The 18117-nt window shown below is 32.6% G+C and overlaps 2 long non-coding RNA genes across 5 annotated transcripts; both read left to right on the forward strand.

Moving 5' to 3' along the window:
* Positions 1 to 2966: 2966 nt before the first annotated feature.
* LOC134720630 (uncharacterized) lies at positions 2967 to 9878 on the forward strand. 4 transcript variants are annotated; one of them, XR_010107772.1, is made up of 6 exons: positions 2967 to 3716; positions 4233 to 4301; positions 5065 to 6505; positions 7269 to 8124; positions 8641 to 8709; positions 9473 to 9878. It is a non-coding gene; the product is annotated as an uncharacterized LOC134720630 (long non-coding RNA). The 4 variants fall into 4 exon arrangements; XR_010107771.1 differs by having other exon boundaries at positions 5065 to 5920; positions 6437 to 6505; positions 7269 to 8709; XR_010107770.1 differs by having other exon boundaries at positions 7269 to 8709.
* A 176-nt stretch (positions 9879 to 10054) lies between these two features.
* On the forward strand, positions 10055 to 13936 carry LOC134720631 (uncharacterized). The gene is made up of 3 exons (XR_010107773.1): positions 10055 to 10913; positions 11677 to 13117; positions 13881 to 13936. It is a non-coding gene; the product is annotated as an uncharacterized LOC134720631 (long non-coding RNA).
* Positions 13937 to 18117: the final 4181 nt, after the last annotated feature.

Consider the following 18117-nt stretch of genomic DNA (forward strand, 5'->3'; position numbering starts at 1 on the left):
AAATTTAGTTATACTTTTCCTTGTCATATAACTGTTATAAGCATAGATGGAGACAATGGGGATAACGTTATCAACAAAACATAACGTGTTCCTTTTGTGGACGTTAACAATATACATGTCCATAATTTATAACAGGCAAGCCATAGGGGTACAAAATGACTCAAACGAACGCTATGGTCCCTGTTATTTGCTTGTATCATTATTTATTTTTATGGTCCGTCCGTCGGTTAGTAGTACAATCATCTTCAAACTTAGTTCACATGATCCCTAGGATATAATCTTTCTAAGGTTGATGCCAAATTAGAGAATAAGAGAAAGTGCGGATCGGGAACCCGTGTGCCATTGACACAATCTTGTTTATCATGGGATCGTAAGCAAGAACACGCATACCCTCATTATAGGAAAGTACAAACTCTGCAATAGATCTATACGCGGTATTATATACATCAAATGTTTCTGCTAGTGTTGCTAAATGCTTTCTTCAGACGGAAAACAAATAACTCATTAAGGTTTTAAGATAAAGATATTTTTAAGAACTTAAAATAACTCGTTTTATAAAACATCTTATAAAAACTAGAGTATACAATATCTCTTATATGTTATATTAGACCTTGCAAATAGTTTATATGATATCTCATATAGTTTACAGAATAAGTTCCGTGCCCACGCAAAGATAATGATCACATTTGTAGGAAAACTAAGATTTATCATAAAATCTCCGAAAAAAGGAAACCGTCCTGGTGATTCTAATCTGTTATTTTGACTCAATTGTATCTACACTTGTTTCCTTATGTTCTCTGCATTTGAACATATTTTTCACAGCATCTCTCAGTTTTTCACTCATTGCTATATAGATAAGAAAGTTTGAAGCACAGCCAATGATCATTGACAATTTTAGAATTTCAGTGAGAAGTTTCAAATGTTCCAAGGTAATTTTAATATGTCCCCAGATAATGTTCAGTAGGTAGTTCATTTGTTCACTGTACGGCGAAGAAACAAGTACCACAACTGAGTTTTTAAATTTCTCTGTTTTATGATCATAACATTTGATTAAATTTTCTAAATACGACATGTTTTTTGACACTGCACTGCAATATGCGATTAATGTAACATCATTAATGGACTGCTTGTAAAATTTAATCCTTTCCTTTACACGAAACGTGTAAACATCAACAAAGTCGTCAACTAGATATTCATAGTACGTTTGTTTTAATTGATCTTTATAAATTATATCGACTGCGAGCCGCGCAGCTTCTACCGATTGTTCTTTGTAAAATAAAGATAATGATTTATCCACATGTTTTATCATTTTTTGTTTATGAAGTGGTGGAAGTTCATTAAAACTAGAGCGGCATGGCTCCCCCGAGATATGACTGAGGCTAGCATCGAGACATGCTGAATACAGTTGATGAAACTCGGTCGTGAGTTTCTGTATAGCAACATTATGCATGTCCGAGTTTGACTTGTTCTGCATTTCCATATTTGATTTATTCTGAGTGTCCAAATTGAATTCATATGTACTGAATAGAGTTAAGTTAACATAAAGCCTTGGTACTTCTGCGAGACAAAATACTATCATAACGCACACAATTAATATGCAAGATTTTTTTTCAGCTCTGGAAGACGTGGTATGTCCACGTATATGTTTCCGTCGGCATAGTATATATATAATATAGCATGTTGATATAAGCATTGTTGTTACTGCAACAACCAGAATAACGGAGAACATAATCGGATAAAATGATAGAATATACTTCTGAAAGGTACGTTGTGGTTTCGAGACTAAACATACACCTTCTTCCTTCTCACGACTGAATTTGATTATGAATAGTCTTGGCATATTTACGGCTAGAGTAAACATATAACATGCACAGCAAACAATGCAAGTTATTTGTGACGGCTTTTTGCACGGACTGAGTACACATGATTGTATAGATGGTCCAGCTGAAGCTCGCCTTCGGGTACGGTATTTTCTCGCTGAGTTGAAGACCAACTGTAAGCCTTCGGCTGTTTTCACTCTTTCACTCTTTAAGTCTTTGGTCTCTTTTCTGCTTTTTCATTCTTTGGTCTTGTTGATGTCTCTTTGACACATTTCCCATTTTCATTTTCAATTTCACATAAACTGTCAGCGTTGCAACACTGTCGTAAAAATATCACAAACAAACTACCACTAGACGCGCAATTCCTGAATTCCTGCAATTAACGAAAACAGATATTTTAAGTGCCACACGTAAAAGGTGTGGCACTTACAATTGTTATTGTCTATCTTATAAAATAAAGACACTGATTAGAACAAACCAAGTGTCTAAGATTTGAGTGTCGTTTACGTTATGCTAGCACTCCACAGTTAGAAAATAAAATTAAAATTGAACAACAAAATGTTTTATCATCTTCTAATCCTGGCTTTAAAATACATTAACCTAACTTTTTGTGTTATTCATGTGCATATGAATGTAATCAGTATCTTCCATAGATTTTATTTTCACAAGTTGAAAGTGTGAAAAAAATCCTTTCTTGTGTATTCATGGCAACATTCTGCATTTATTCACCATAAAATATTGAAAAAAGGGAACTGAAAATGTCACATATAGCCCAAAAATTTGAATTATCATTTATATTATCGAAAGGTCCGAAATATCTTGAGCCGAAATCCATCAATTGGAATTACGACTTTAAAATTTTGATGGATTCAGTCAAGGATTATGCCAGACAATGGGCTAAGCGCGAGAGGGAAGACGTATACACTCTTTCCGAATGGATTAAGGCAGTGAGGTCATTGATACAAATCCGAATTAAGAAACTGAATGGGTCCATCAATGCCCATGCTACGTCAATCTTTAAAGACCCAAATGTTGCTATACACCTATCCGACCCCCATTATAAATGTGTTGTTGTCTCCGCAGACAAAGCCACAAATAACATCGTTTTTGTGTGTAAAAGTCATTACATTAACTGGGACAATACCCCTAATGCGCCTTGAAATGAGGAACACAAAAGTCACGTGTAAACAAAAAATCTCTGTGTAGTGATATTTGACACATTTCTATGATAAACAAATAACTGAGCTGAACCATTAGTGTTAATTTAGAAAATAAGGGAACACAGAATAAATGTGTAAAAACCATGGAGCTATGAAATGTGTTCAAAGTATTAAAATTTCAAAGAACTTATTGTGTTAAAATTGGGATTTTTTACCATGAGGAGCGACATCGCAAAAGGATACTCGGGGTTTGCTAAATTACGGAAAAATGAATCACACTTCGTACCCCGAAAATTTAACCACATATGTAAACATGTCGCAGCTTCGAAACAAGCCATCATACATATACAAGTTTACGATATGGGCTGAGCAACAGAAGAAAACGTTACCATTACGGCCTATGGAATAACAATTGCGCATATTGCCCCATCTTGTGAGCTAGGATCCAGAGATATGTTAAGCTAATTTCACCTTGTACACCACAGAAAATTGTTAAAATGATGGTTAGTAGTTTTTTATTTATACCTAGTTATCATAAATGATTTCAGATAAATATTATTGATAAAGAACAGCAAAAATTCAATAAAATTTTCACTTTTAAATGCATTACTGGCACGGGGCTGAACACTTTTTTTTAGGCACAGTCATAACTTTGTTTACCCCCGAGAGATCCGAAATGAATTGTTTATTCAATTGAAAAAGGCAAGAAAAAACTTACATGTAATATAAATAAATTGTAAGTAAACATGACACAATATAGTCTTTGTTATGCAATTATCACTCTGGTCTACAGGAATAGCTTATAATCAAGGGAGATAACACACTTCACACGAGTAAAGTGAGATACATCATACATGTGCTTTTATCCAATGATTTGACCCTGGTCAGTAGATATCATATGCAAATAAACAGAAAAAAAACCATGTACATGTATTAAGAAAATCACGAATTACTATTGTTAATGCACACGAGCAAAACACAAGATATTGTCATTTCTCAGTGAAAAAGGGGGAGGGTCAAACCTTCTTGAACACAATATTGCTATTCAACTACATGTATTAAGCTAGTTAGCTACTACTCATTGCTTCTAATATAAACAGTTTAAATGAAGGTGGCTAAGCCACAAGGGAGAAGCATTTTTCTTTCTTTGTGATAACATTTTCAAGAATTAGATTTTTCTCTCTCAATAATACTTATGTATTTAAATTAAATGATAACACAGTTTGAGTTAATTTTTTTTGTCTTATTTCAGTTCCAGACATATCATTACTTTTAAATATGAGATGACAAACTAAAGGTTTTAAAAAGTCCTGAATAACTGGTAAGCATTTTGATTTATTAGGTAAGCTCTAAATTATTAATTTATGGTATTTGTGCAAATGAAATTACAGTCGGTATGTTAAAAATATGCTTATATGAAAACTGTTGCTATGGTCTTGCTATTAAATGAAAAGGCTTGGTTACTGGTCTTTTCGACTCAACATTTCGAGTTAAATCTTGCGTCAACTGATTCTCATGTAACACTGCAAACTCTATTTAGCACTATTTTGATCTGTCATTATTTAATGACGCCATAATACGTGTGATGTCACAATGTTTCCTTTAATACCTCATGTGGATTTCTCACTGATAAAGGGTTTTCACTGAAATACATGTAAAAAGCCTTTTTTTCTCAAATAGAATTATGTGAATGGACAAGTTTTGAAAATTTGCACTTCATTGCACTCTAATTACATGATAAGAATGACTTTCCCAGTAGTTTTGAGGGGTTTCCACAGTATTATATACCAGATGTCCACTAGTAAGAATAGTTATTTTGCTGGGTTTTTTTTTATGAAATCTACATTTTTGCATAATTTCTCTGTCAAAATGCACTTTAAGACACAAGAAAATGTTATAGAATGCTTTAATAGGGTCTGTGTATTGTTATTTAAGGTTATCATCAGAAGTTTTGTCCTTGTTTTGACTAGTAAAGGTATACTGGAAGAAATTAATTATACATGCACGTTGTATTAAAAATAAATGAATATAGCGATAAAAGTGTCATTGCCATATAGTGCTGAAATGACTTTATTTTTTGTCAGAAATGGACAAAAATACACAGATTTATTCAGAATGTCATACCGATGAAGATCACCTAAAAATATTTGGAAAAATCAGAACTATGGATTTCAATATGGGACAATACCCCTAATGCGCCTTGAAATGAGGAACACAAAAGTCACGTGTAAACAAAAAATCTCTGTGTAGTGATATTTGACACATTTCTATGATAAACAAATAACTGAGCTGAACCATTAGTGTTAATTTAGAAAATAAGGGAACACAGAATAAATGTGTAAAAACCATGGAGCTATGAAATGTGTTCAAAGTATTAAAATTTCAAAGAACTTATTGTGTTAAAATTGGGATTTTTTACCATGAGGAGCGACATCGCAAAAGGATACTCGGGGTTTGCTAAATTACGGAAAAATGAATCACACTTCGTACCCCGAAAATTTAACCACATATGTAAACATGTCGCAGCTTCGAAACAAGCCATCATACATATACAAGTTTACGATATGGGCTGAGCAACAGAAGAAAACGTTACCATTACGGCCTATGGAATAACAATTGCGCATATTGCCCCATCTTGTGAGCTAGGATCCAGAGATATGTTAAGCTAATTTCACCTTGTACACCACAGAAAATTGTTAAAATGATGGTTAGTAGTTTTTTATTTATACCTAGTTATCATAAATGATTTCAGATAAATATTATTGATAAAGAACAGCAAAAATTCAATAAAATTTTCACTTTTAAATGCATTACTGGCACGGGGCTGAACACTTTTTTTTAGGCACAGTCATAACTTTGTTTACCCCCGAGAGATCCGAAATGAATTGTTTATTCAATTGAAAAAGGCAAGAAAAAACTTACATGTAATATAAATAAATTGTAAGTAAACATGACACAATATAGTCTTTGTTATGCAATTATCACTCTGGTCTACAGGAATAGCTTATAATCAAGGGAGATAACACACTTCACACGAGTAAAGTGAGATACATCATACATGTGCTTTTATCCAATGATTTGACCCTGGTCAGTAGATATCATATGCAAATAAACAGAAAAAAAACCATGTACATGTATTAAGAAAATCACGAATTACTATTGTTAATGCACACGAGCAAAACACAAGATATTGTCATTTCTCAGTGAAAAAGGGGGAGGGTCAAACCTTCTTGAACACAATATTGCTATTCAACTACATGTATTAAGCTAGTTAGCTACTACTCATTGCTTCTAATATAAACAGTTTAAATGAAGGTGGCTAAGCCACAAGGGAGAAGCATTTTTCTTTCTTTGTGATAACATTTTCAAGAATTAGATTTTTCTCTCTCAATAATACTTATGTATTTAAATTAAATGATAACACAGTTTGAGTTAAATTTTTTTGTCTTATTTCAGTTCCAGACATATCATTACTTTTAAATATGAGATGACAAACTAAAGGTTTTAAAAAGTCCTGAATAACTGGTAAGCATTTTGATTTATTAGGTAAGCTCTAAATTATTAATTTATGGTATTTGTGCAAATGAAATTACAGTCGGTATGTTAAAAATATGCTTATATGAAAACTGTTGCTATGGTCTTGCTATTAAATGAAAAGGCTTGGTTACTGGTCTTTTCGACTCAACATTTCGAGTTAAATCTTGCGTCAACTGATTCTCATGTAACACTGCAAACTCTATTTAGCACTATTTTGATCTGTCATTATTTAATGACGCCATAATACGTGTGATGTCACAATGTTTCCTTTAATACCTCATGTGGATTTCTCACTGATAAAGGGTTTTCACTGAAATACATGTAAAAAGCCTTTTTTTCTCAAATAGAATTATGTGAATGGACAAGTTTTGAAAATTTGCACTTCATTGCACTCTAATTACATGATAAGAATGACTTTCCCAGTAGTTTTGAGGGGTTTCCACAGTATTATATACCAGATGTCCACTAGTAAGAATAGTTATTTTGCTGGGTTTTTTTTTATGAAATCTACATTTTTGCATAATTTCTCTGTCAAAATGCACTTTAAGACACAAGAAAATGTTATAGAATGCTTTAATAGGGTCTGTGTATTGTTATTTAAGGTTATCATCAGAAGTTTTGTCCTTGTTTTGACTAGTAAAGGTATACTGGAAGAAATTAATTATACATGCACGTTGTATTAAAAATAAATGAATATAGCGATAAAAGTGTCATTGCCATATAGTGCTGAAATGACTTTATTTTTTGTCAGAAATGGACAAAAATACACAGATTTATTCAGAATGTCATACCGATGAAGATCACCTAAAAATATTTGGAAAAATCAGAACTATGGATTTCAATATGGGACAATACCCCTAATGCGCCTTGAAATGAGGAACACAAAAGTCACGTGTAAACAAAAAATCTCTGTGTAGTGATATTTGACACATTTCTATGATAAACAAATAACTGAGCTGAACCATTAGTGTTAATTTAGAAAATAAGGGAACACAGAATAAATGTGTAAAAACCATGGAGCTATGAAATGTGTTCAAAGTATTAAAATTTCAAAGAACTTATTGTGTTAAAATTGGGATTTTTTACCATGAGGAGCGACATCGCAAAAGGATACTCGGGGTTTGCTAAATTACGGAAAAATGAATCACACTTCGTACCCCGAAAATTTAACCACATATGTAAACATGTCGCAGCTTCGAAACAAGCCATCATACATATACAAGTTTACGATATGGGCTGAGCAACAGAAGAAAACGTTACCATTACGGCCTATGGAATAACAATTGCGCATATTGCCCCATCTTGTGAGCTAGGATCCAGAGATATGTTAAGCTAATTTCACCTTGTACACCACAGAAAATTGTTAAAATGATGGTTAGTAGTTTTTTATTTATACCTAGTTATCATAAATGATTTCAGATAAATATTATTGATAAAGAACAGCAAAAATTCAATAAAATTTTCACTTTTAAATGCATTACTGGCACGGGGCTGAACACTTTTTTTTAGGCACAGTCATAACTTTGTTTACCCCCGAGAGATCCGAAATGAATTGTTTATTCAATTGAAAAAGGCAAGAAAAAACTTACATGTAATATAAATAAATTGTAAGTAAACATGACACAATATAGTCTTTGTTATGCAATTATCACTCTGGTCTACAGGAATAGCTTATAATCAAGGGAGATAACACACTTCACACGAGTAAAGTGAGATACATCATACATGTGCTTTTATCCAATGATTTGACCCTGGTCAGTAGATATCATATGCAAATAAACAGAAAAAAAACCATGTACATGTATTAAGAAAATCACGAATTACTATTGTTAATGCACACGAGCAAAACACAAGATATTGTCATTTCTCAGTGAAAAAGGGGGAGGGTCAAACCTTCTTGAACACAATATTGCTATTCAACTACATGTATTAAGCTAGTTAGCTACTACTCATTGCTTCTAATATAAACAGTTTAAATGAAGGTGGCTAAGCCACAAGGGAGAAGCATTTTTCTTTCTTTGTGATAACATTTTCAAGAATTAGATTTTTCTCTCTCAATAATACTTATGTATTTAAATTAAATGATAACACAGTTTGAGTTAAATTTTTTTGTCTTATTTCAGTTCCAGACATATCATTACTTTTAAATATGAGATGACAAACTAAAGGTTTTAAAAAGTCCTGAATAACTGGTAAGCATTTTGATTTATTAGGTAAGCTCTAAATTATTAATTTATGGTATTTGTGCAAATGAAATTACAGTCGGTATGTTAAAAATATGCTTATATGAAAACTGTTGCTATGGTCTTGCTATTAAATGAAAAGGCTTGGTTACTGGTCTTTTCGACTCAACATTTCGAGTTAAATCTTGCGTCAACTGATTCTCATGTAACACTGCAAACTCTATTTAGCACTATTTTGATCTGTCATTATTTAATGACGCCATAATACGTGTGATGTCACAATGTTTCCTTTAATACCTCATGTGGATTTCTCACTGATAAAGGGTTTTCACTGAAATACATGTAAAAAGCCTTTTTTTCTCAAATAGAATTATGTGAATGGACAAGTTTTGAAAATTTGCACTTCATTGCACTCTAATTACATGATAAGAATGACTTTCCCAGTAGTTTTGAGGGGTTTCCACAGTATTATATACCAGATGTCCACTAGTAAGAATAGTTATTTTGCTGGGTTTTTTTTTATGAAATCTACATTTTTGCATAATTTCTCTGTCAAAATGCACTTTAAGACACAAGAAAATGTTATAGAATGCTTTAATAGGGTCTGTGTATTGTTATTTAAGGTTATCATCAGAAGTTTTGTCCTTGTTTTGACTAGTAAAGGTATACTGGAAGAAATTAATTATACATGCACGTTGTATTAAAAATAAATGAATATAGCGATAAAAGTGTCATTGCCATATAGTGCTGAAATGACTTTATTTTTTGTCAGAAATGGACAAAAATACACAGATTTATTCAGAATGTCATACCGATGAAGATCACCTAAAAATATTTGGAAAAATCAGAACTATGGATTTCAATATGGGACAATACCCCTAATGCGCCTTGAAATGAGGAACACAAAAGTCACGTGTAAACAAAAAATCTCTGTGTAGTGATATTTGACACATTTCTATGATAAACAAATAACTGAGCTGAACCATTAGTGTTAATTTAGAAAATAAGGGAACACAGAATAAATGTGTAAAAACCATGGAGCTATGAAATGTGTTCAAAGTATTAAAATTTCAAAGAACTTATTGTGTTAAAATTGGGATTTTTTACCATGAGGAGCGACATCGCAAAAGGATACTCGGGGTTTGCTAAATTACGGAAAAATGAATCACACTTCGTACCCCGAAAATTTAACCACATATGTAAACATGTCGCAGCTTCGAAACAAGCCATCATGCATATACAAGTTTACGATATGGGCTGAGCAACAGAAGAAAACGTTACCATTACGGCCTATGGAATAACAATTGCGCATATTGCCCCATCTTGTGAGCTAGGATCCAGAGATATGTTAAGCTAATTTCACCTTGTACACCACAGAAAATTGTTAAAATGATGGTTAGTAGTTTTTTATTTATACCTAGTTATCATAAATGATTTCAGATAAATATTATTGATAAAGAACAGCAAAAATTCAATAAAATTTTCACTTTTAAATGCATTACTGGCACGGGGCTGAACACTTTTTTTTAGGCACAGTCATAACTTTGTTTACCCCCGAGAGATCCGAAATGAATTGTTTATTCAATTGAAAAAGGCAAGAAAAAACTTACATGTAATATAAATAAATTGTAAGTAAACATGACACAATATAGTCTTTGTTATGCAATTATCACTCTGGTCTACAGGAATAGCTTATAATCAAGGGAGATAACACACTTCACACGAGTAAAGTGAGATACATCATACATGTGCTTTTATCCAATGATTTGACCCTGGTCAGTAGATATCATATGCAAATAAACAGAAAAAAAACCATGTACATGTATTAAGAAAATCACGAATTACTATTGTTAATGCACACGAGCAAAACACAAGATATTGTCATTTCTCAGTGAAAAAGGGGGAGGGTCAAACCTTCTTGAACACAATATTGCTATTCAACTACATGTATTAAGCTAGTTAGCTACTACTCATTGCTTCTAATATAAACAGTTTAAATGAAGGTGTCTAAGCCACAAGGGAGAAGCATTTTTCTTTCTTTGTGATAACATTTTCAAGAATTAGATTTTTCTCTCTCAATAATACTTATGTATTTAAATTAAATGATAACACAGTTTGAGTTAAATTTTTTTGTCTTATTTCAGTTCCAGACATATCATTACTTTTAAATATGAGATGACAAACTAAAGGTTTTAAAAAGTCCTGAATAACTGGTAAGCATTTTGATTTATTAGGTAAGCTCTAAATTATTAATTTATGGTATTTGTGCAAATGAAATTACAGTCGGTATGTTAAAAATATGCTTATATGAAAACTGTTGCTATGGTCTTGCTATTAAATGAAAAGGCTTGGTTACTGGTCTTTTCGACTCAACATTTCGAGTTAAATCTTGCGTCAACTGATTCTCATGTAACACTGCAAACTCTATTTAGCACTATTTTGATCTGTCATTATTTAATGACGCCATAATACGTGTGATGTCACAATGTTTCCTTTAATACCTCATGTGGATTTCTCACTGATAAAGGGTTTTCACTGAAATACATGTAAAAAGCCTTTTTTTCTCAAATAGAATTATGTGAATGGACAAGTTTTGAAAATTTGCACTTCATTGCACTCTAATTACATGATAAGAATGACTTTCCCAGTAGTTTTGAGGGGTTTCCACAGTATTATATACCAGATGTCCACTAGTAAGAATAGTTATTTTGCTGGGGTTTTTTTTATGAAATCTACATTTTTGCATAATTTCTCTGTCAAAATGCACTTTAAGACACAAGAAAATGTTATAGAATGCTTTAATAGGGTCTGTGTATTGTTATTTAAGGTTATCATCAGAAGTTTTGTCCTTGTTTTGACTAGTAAAGGTATACTGGAAGAAATTAATTATACATGCACGTTGTATTAAAAATAAATGAATATAGCGATAAAAGTGCCATTGCCATATAGTGCTGAAATGACTTTATTTTTTGTCAGAAATGGACAAAAATACACAGATTTATTCAGAATGTCATACCGATGAAGATCACCTAAAAATATTTGGAAAAATCAGAACTATGGATTTCAATATGGGACAATACCCCTAATGCGCCTTGAAATGAGGAACACAAAAGTCACGTGTAAACAAAAAATCTCTGTGTAGTGATATTTGACACATTTCTATGATAAACAAATAACTGAGCTGAACCATTAGTGTTAATTTAGAAAATAAGGGAACACAGAATAAATGTGTAAAAACCATGGAGCTATGAAATGTGTTCAAAGTATTAAAATTTCAAAGAACTTATTGTGTTAAAATTGGGATTTTTTACCATGAGGAGCGACATCGCAAAAGGATACTCGGGGTTTGCTAAATTACGGAAAAATGAATCACACTTCGTACCCCGAAAATTTAACCACATATGTAAACATGTCGCAGCTTCGAAACAAGCCATCATACATATACAAGTTTACGATATGGGCTGAGCAACAGAAGAAAACGTTACCATTACGGCCTATGGAATAACAATTGCGCATATTGCCCCATCTTGTGAGCTAGGATCCAGAGATATGTTAAGCTAATTTCACCTTGTACACCACAGAAAATTGTTAAAATGATGGTTAGTAGTTTTTTATTTATACCTAGTTATCATAAATGATTTCAGATAAATATTATTGATAAAGAACAGCAAAAATTCAATAAAATTTTCACTTTTAAATGCATTACTGGCACGGGGCTGAACACTTTTTTTTAGGCACAGTCATAACTTTGTTTACCCCCGAGAGATCCGAAATGAATTGTTTATTCAATTGAAAAAGGCAAGAAAAAACTTACATGTAATATAAATAAATTGTAAGTAAACATGACACAATATAGTCTTTGTTATGCAATTATCACTCTGGTCTACAGGAATAGCTTATAATCAAGGGAGATAACACACTTCACACGAGTAAAGTGAGATACATCATACATGTGCTTTTATCCAATGATTTGACCCTGGTCAGTAGATATCATATGCAAATAAACAGAAAAAAAACCATGTACATGTATTAAGAAAATCACGAATTACTATTGTTAATGCACACGAGCAAAACACAAGATATTGTCATTTCTCAGTGAAAAAGGGGGAGGGTCAAACCTTCTTGAACACAATATTGCTATTCAACTACATGTATTAAGCTAGTTAGCTACTACTCATTGCTTCTAATATAAACAGTTTAAATGAAGGTGTCTAAGCCACAAGGGAGAAGCATTTTTCTTTCTTTGTGATAACATTTTCAAGAATTAGATTTTTCTCTCTCAATAATACTTATGTATTTAAATTAAATGATAACACAGTTTGAGTTAAATTTTTTTGTCTTATTTCAGTTCCAGACATATCATTACTTTTAAATATGAGATGACAAACTAAAGGTTTTAAAAAGTCCTGAATAACTGGTAAGCATTTTGATTTATTAGGTAAGCTCTAAATTATTAATTTATGGTATTTGTGCAAATGAAATTACAGTCGGTATGTTAAAAATATGCTTATATGAAAACTGTTGCTATGGTCTTGCTATTAAATGAAAAGGCTTGGTTACTGGTCTTTTCGACTCAACATTTCGAGTTAAATCTTGCGTCAACTGATTCTCATGTAACACTGCAAACTCTATTTAGCACTATTTTGATCTGTCATTATTTAATGACGCCATAATACGTGTGATGTCACAATGTTTCCTTTAATACCTCATGTGGATTTCTCACTGATAAAGGGTTTTCACTGAAATACATGTAAAAAGCCTTTTTTTCTCAAATAGAATTATGTGAATGGACAAGTTTTGAAAATTTGCACTTCATTGCACTCTAATTACATGATAAGAATGACTTTCCCAGTAGTTTTGAGGGGTTTCCACAGTATTATATACCAGATGTCCACTAGTAAGAATAGTTATTTTGCTGGGTTTTTTTTTATGAAATCTACATTTTTGCATAATTTCTCTGTCAAAATGCACTTTAAGACACAAGAAAATGTTATAGAATGCTTTAATAGGGTCTGTGTATTGTTATTTAAGGTTATCATCAGAAGTTTTGTCCTTGTTTTGACTAGTAAAGGTATACTGGAAGAAATTAATTATACATGCACGTTGTATTAAAAATAAATGAATATAGCGATAAAAGTGCCATTGCCATATAGTGCTGAAATGACTTTATTTTTTGTCAGAAATGGACAAAAATACACAGATTTATTCAGAATGTCATACCGATGAAGATCACCACCTAAAAATATTTGGAAAAATCAGAACTATGGATTTCAATATGGGACAATACCCCTAATGCGCCTTGAAATGAGGAACACAAAAGTCACGTGTAAACAAAAAATCTCTGTGTAGTGATATTTGACACATTTCTATGATAAACAAATAACTGAGCTGAACCATTAGTGTTAATTTAGAAAATAAGGGAACACAGAATAAATGTGTAAAAACCATGGAGCTATGAAATGTGTTCAAAGTATTAAAATTTCAAAGAACTTATTGTGTTAAAATTGGGATTTTTTACCATGAGGAGCGACATCGCAAAAGGATACTCGGGGTTTGCTAAATTACGGAAAAATGAATCACACTTCGTACCCCGAAAATTTAACCACATATGTAAAAATGTCGCAGCTTCGAAACAAGCCATCATACATATACAAGTTTACGATATGGGCTGAGCAACAGAAGAAAACGTTACCATTACGGCCTATGGAATAACAATTGCGCATATTGCCCCATCTGCTTGATAAACGAATTAGGTATTGACAATTCACTTGGAAACTCAACATATACCCTCACGACACTAACCAAAGAGGAAATCCTGGATAATCATAGGTCTGTTCTTTGTTCCTTTTGAATTTCAACCAAAGAGAAGAACTGGATTTTCCTTCACTGTATTGGATACCTAAACTACATAAGTGTCCTTACAAACAACGGTATATTGCTTGGTCTTCCAAGTGCTCCACGAAACCTCTTTCTACATTATTAACATCAATTTTATCAGCAATCAAAGACGGGCTTCAAAGTTATTATGAAACTGTCTATTCTAGAGGTGGCGTGAATCAGATGTGGATACTTAAAAATTCCAATTTTTTTTTAGAGTACACACAATCTAACTCTCTTTCATCTTGTAACAGTATTAAAACATTTGACTTTTCTACTCTTTACACAAGTATTCCACATTCCAAACTAAAAGACAAATTGAAAGAGTTGGTATTGCTTTGCTAAAAAAAACGAATGGCCAACGTAAATACAAGTATCTTGTCTTAGGAAGGAATAAATCCTACTTTGTAAAGGATCACTCTGATTCAAACAAAAAATTCTCTGAAACTGAAATTATCAAGATGCTTGATTTTTTAATTGACAACATATTTGTTACGTTTAGAGGACGTGTTTTTTCAACAGACTGTCGGCATTCCAATGAGAACAAACTGTGATTCTCTACTTGCCGACTTATTTCTTTATTATTATGAAGCTGACTTCATGTAGGAACTTCTTAGGAAGAAAGGTAAGAAGTTAGCAATATCCTTTAACTCTACTTTTCGCTATACAGATGATGTTCTTTCACTAAATAATTCAAAATTTGGTGACTATGTGGAACGCATCTATCTCATTGAACTAGAGATAAAGGATACTACAGATACAGTTAAGTCGGCTCCATATCTTGACTTAAATCTAGAAATTGACCATGAGGGTCGGTTGAAAACAAAACTTTACGACAAAAGAGATGATTTCAGCTTTCCAATTGTGAACTTTCCATTTCTAAGTAGCAACATTCTAGCAGCGACTGCATACGGGGTACATATCTCCCAATTGCTACGATATGCCCGTGCTTGCATTTTCTATCATGATTTTCTTGATAGAGGTTTGCTGCCCACAAGGAAGCTATTAAACGAAGAGTTTCAAATGGTGAAGTTGAAATCATCCCGTCCGTAAATTTTACGGACTCCATCACGATTTGGTTGACCGTTATGGAATAATCGTTTCTCAAATGATATCGGATATGTTCCTTACGTCGTAACTACAATCCCTTTCCCTTTCATGAATGTGACCTACCGAATTAGACTATTTACCGGATTTGATATCACATAAGCAACACGACGGTTGCCACATGTGGAGCAGGATCTGCTTACTCTTCCGGAGCACCTGAGATCACCCCTAGTTTTTGGTGGGGTTCGTGTTCTTTATTCTTTTGTTTTCTATGTTGTGTCATGTGTACTACTGTTTGTCTGTTTGTCTTTTTCATTTTTAGCCATGGCGTTGTCAGTTTGTTTTAGATTTATGAGTTTGACTGTCCCTTTGGTATCTTTCGTCCCTCTTCTTGAATCAAACTAGGATTTCAATGTCTTTGAGTGATCAAATGAAAAATGGGTGTCTTTCGCCTCATTTGTTTGTACAATTTTCAAAAAGTTGGAAAAAACATTACAATAATTGCCGGACAAAGGTTGGTATGGATATGCAAATACGGACTGTCACACGGAAAACAGCCTATATTACATATATTACATAATCTTGTGGTTCATATAAACCCACTTTGATGCCTTTTTTTAATTTTCAGCTGTCCGAAAATGAAATTTATTGCACACTAGCTCTCATATTTGACAAATCCCCAGGGGTCAAAATGCAAAACTTAATTTCTAACTGTGGCGTGATACCTGAAAAAACCAGTCTGCAGATTCAGGCTGAACATAGATTTGACTACAAATATTTACACATAAAACAAATTCATATCGTAATATAAACCGAAGTATTATAATAAATAATTAATATAGATATTGATTAAAGTCATTTCAATTATATTTTATGTGTGTTTATGATTATTTTTTTTTATGTTTATAGCCGATCGGCATTTAAATTTCAAAATTTTATTTTATTACAAAAGTAAAATGTTTTCCCATAGGGAAAATTAAATCTCCGTTTAAAACAGTGCGGTTTGACATTATTAGGAACCTATATCCATTTTTTCCGAAACATTTCCAAATGAAAAGATGATACATGCTTGTCACGATAAGCACGAATAACAAATTTAGTTATACTTTTCCTTGTCATATAACTGTTATAAGCATAGATGGAGACAATGGGGATAACGTTATCAACAAAACATAACGTGTTCCTTTTGTGGACGTTAACAATATACATGTCCATAATTTATAACAGGCAAGCCATAGGGGTACAAAATGACTCAAACGAACGCTATGGTCCCTGTTACTTGCTTGTATCATTATTTATTTTTATGGTCCGTCCGTCGGTTAGTAGTACAATCATCTTCAAACTTAGTTCACGTGATCCCTAGGATATAATCTTTCTAAGGTTGATGCCAAATTAGAGAATAAGAGAAAGTGCGGATCGGGAACCCGTGTGCCATTGACACAATCTTGTTATCATGGGATCGTAAGCAAGAGCACGCATACCCTCATTATAGGAAAGTACAAACTTTGCAATAGATCTATACGCGGTATTATATACATCAAATGTTTCTGCTAGTGTTGCTAAATGCTTTCTTCAGACGGAAAACAAATAACTCATTAAGGTCTTAAGATAAAGATATTTTTAAGAACTTAAAATTACTCGTTTTATAAAACATCTTATAAAAACTAGAGTATACAATATCTCTTATATGTTATATTAGACCTTGCAAATAGTTTATATGATATCTCATATAGTTTACAGAATAAGTTCCGTTCCCACGCAAAGATAATGATCACATTTGTAGGAAAACTAAGATTTATCATAAAATCTCCGAAAAAAGGAAACCGTCCTGGTGATTCTAATCTGTTATTTTGACTCAATTGTATCTACACTTGTTTCCTTATGTTCTCTGCATTTGAACATATTTTTCACGGCATCTCTCAGTTTTTCACTCATTGCTATATAGATAAGAAAGTTTGAAGCACAGCCAATGATCATTGACAATTTTAGAATTTCAGTGAGAAGTTTCAAATGTTCCAAGGTAATTTTAATATGTCCCCAGATAATGTTCAGTAGGTAGTTCATTTGTTCACTGTACGGCGAAGAAACAAGTACCACAACTGAGTTTTTAAATTTCTCTGTTTTATGATCATAACATTTGATTAAATTTTCTAAATACGACATGTTTTTTGACACTGCACTGCAATATGCGATTAATGTAACATCATTAATGGACTGCTTGTAAAATTTAATCCTTTCCTTTACACGAAACGTGTAAACATCAACAAAGTCGTCAACTAGATATTCATAGTACGTTTGTTTTAATTGATCTTTATAAATTATATCGACTGCGAGCCGCGCAGCTTCTACCGATTGTTCTTTGTAAAATAAAGATAATGATTTATCCACATGTTTTATCATTTTTTGTTTATGAAGTGGTGGAAGTTCATTAAAACTAGAGCGGCATGGCTCCCCCGAGATATGACTGAGGCTAGCATCGAGACATGCTGAATA

Source organism: Mytilus trossulus, chromosome 6 (genome assembly GCF_036588685.1).
Source record: "Mytilus trossulus isolate FHL-02 chromosome 6, PNRI_Mtr1.1.1.hap1, whole genome shotgun sequence".
NCBI lineage: Eukaryota > Metazoa > Mollusca > Bivalvia > Mytilida > Mytilidae > Mytilus > Mytilus trossulus.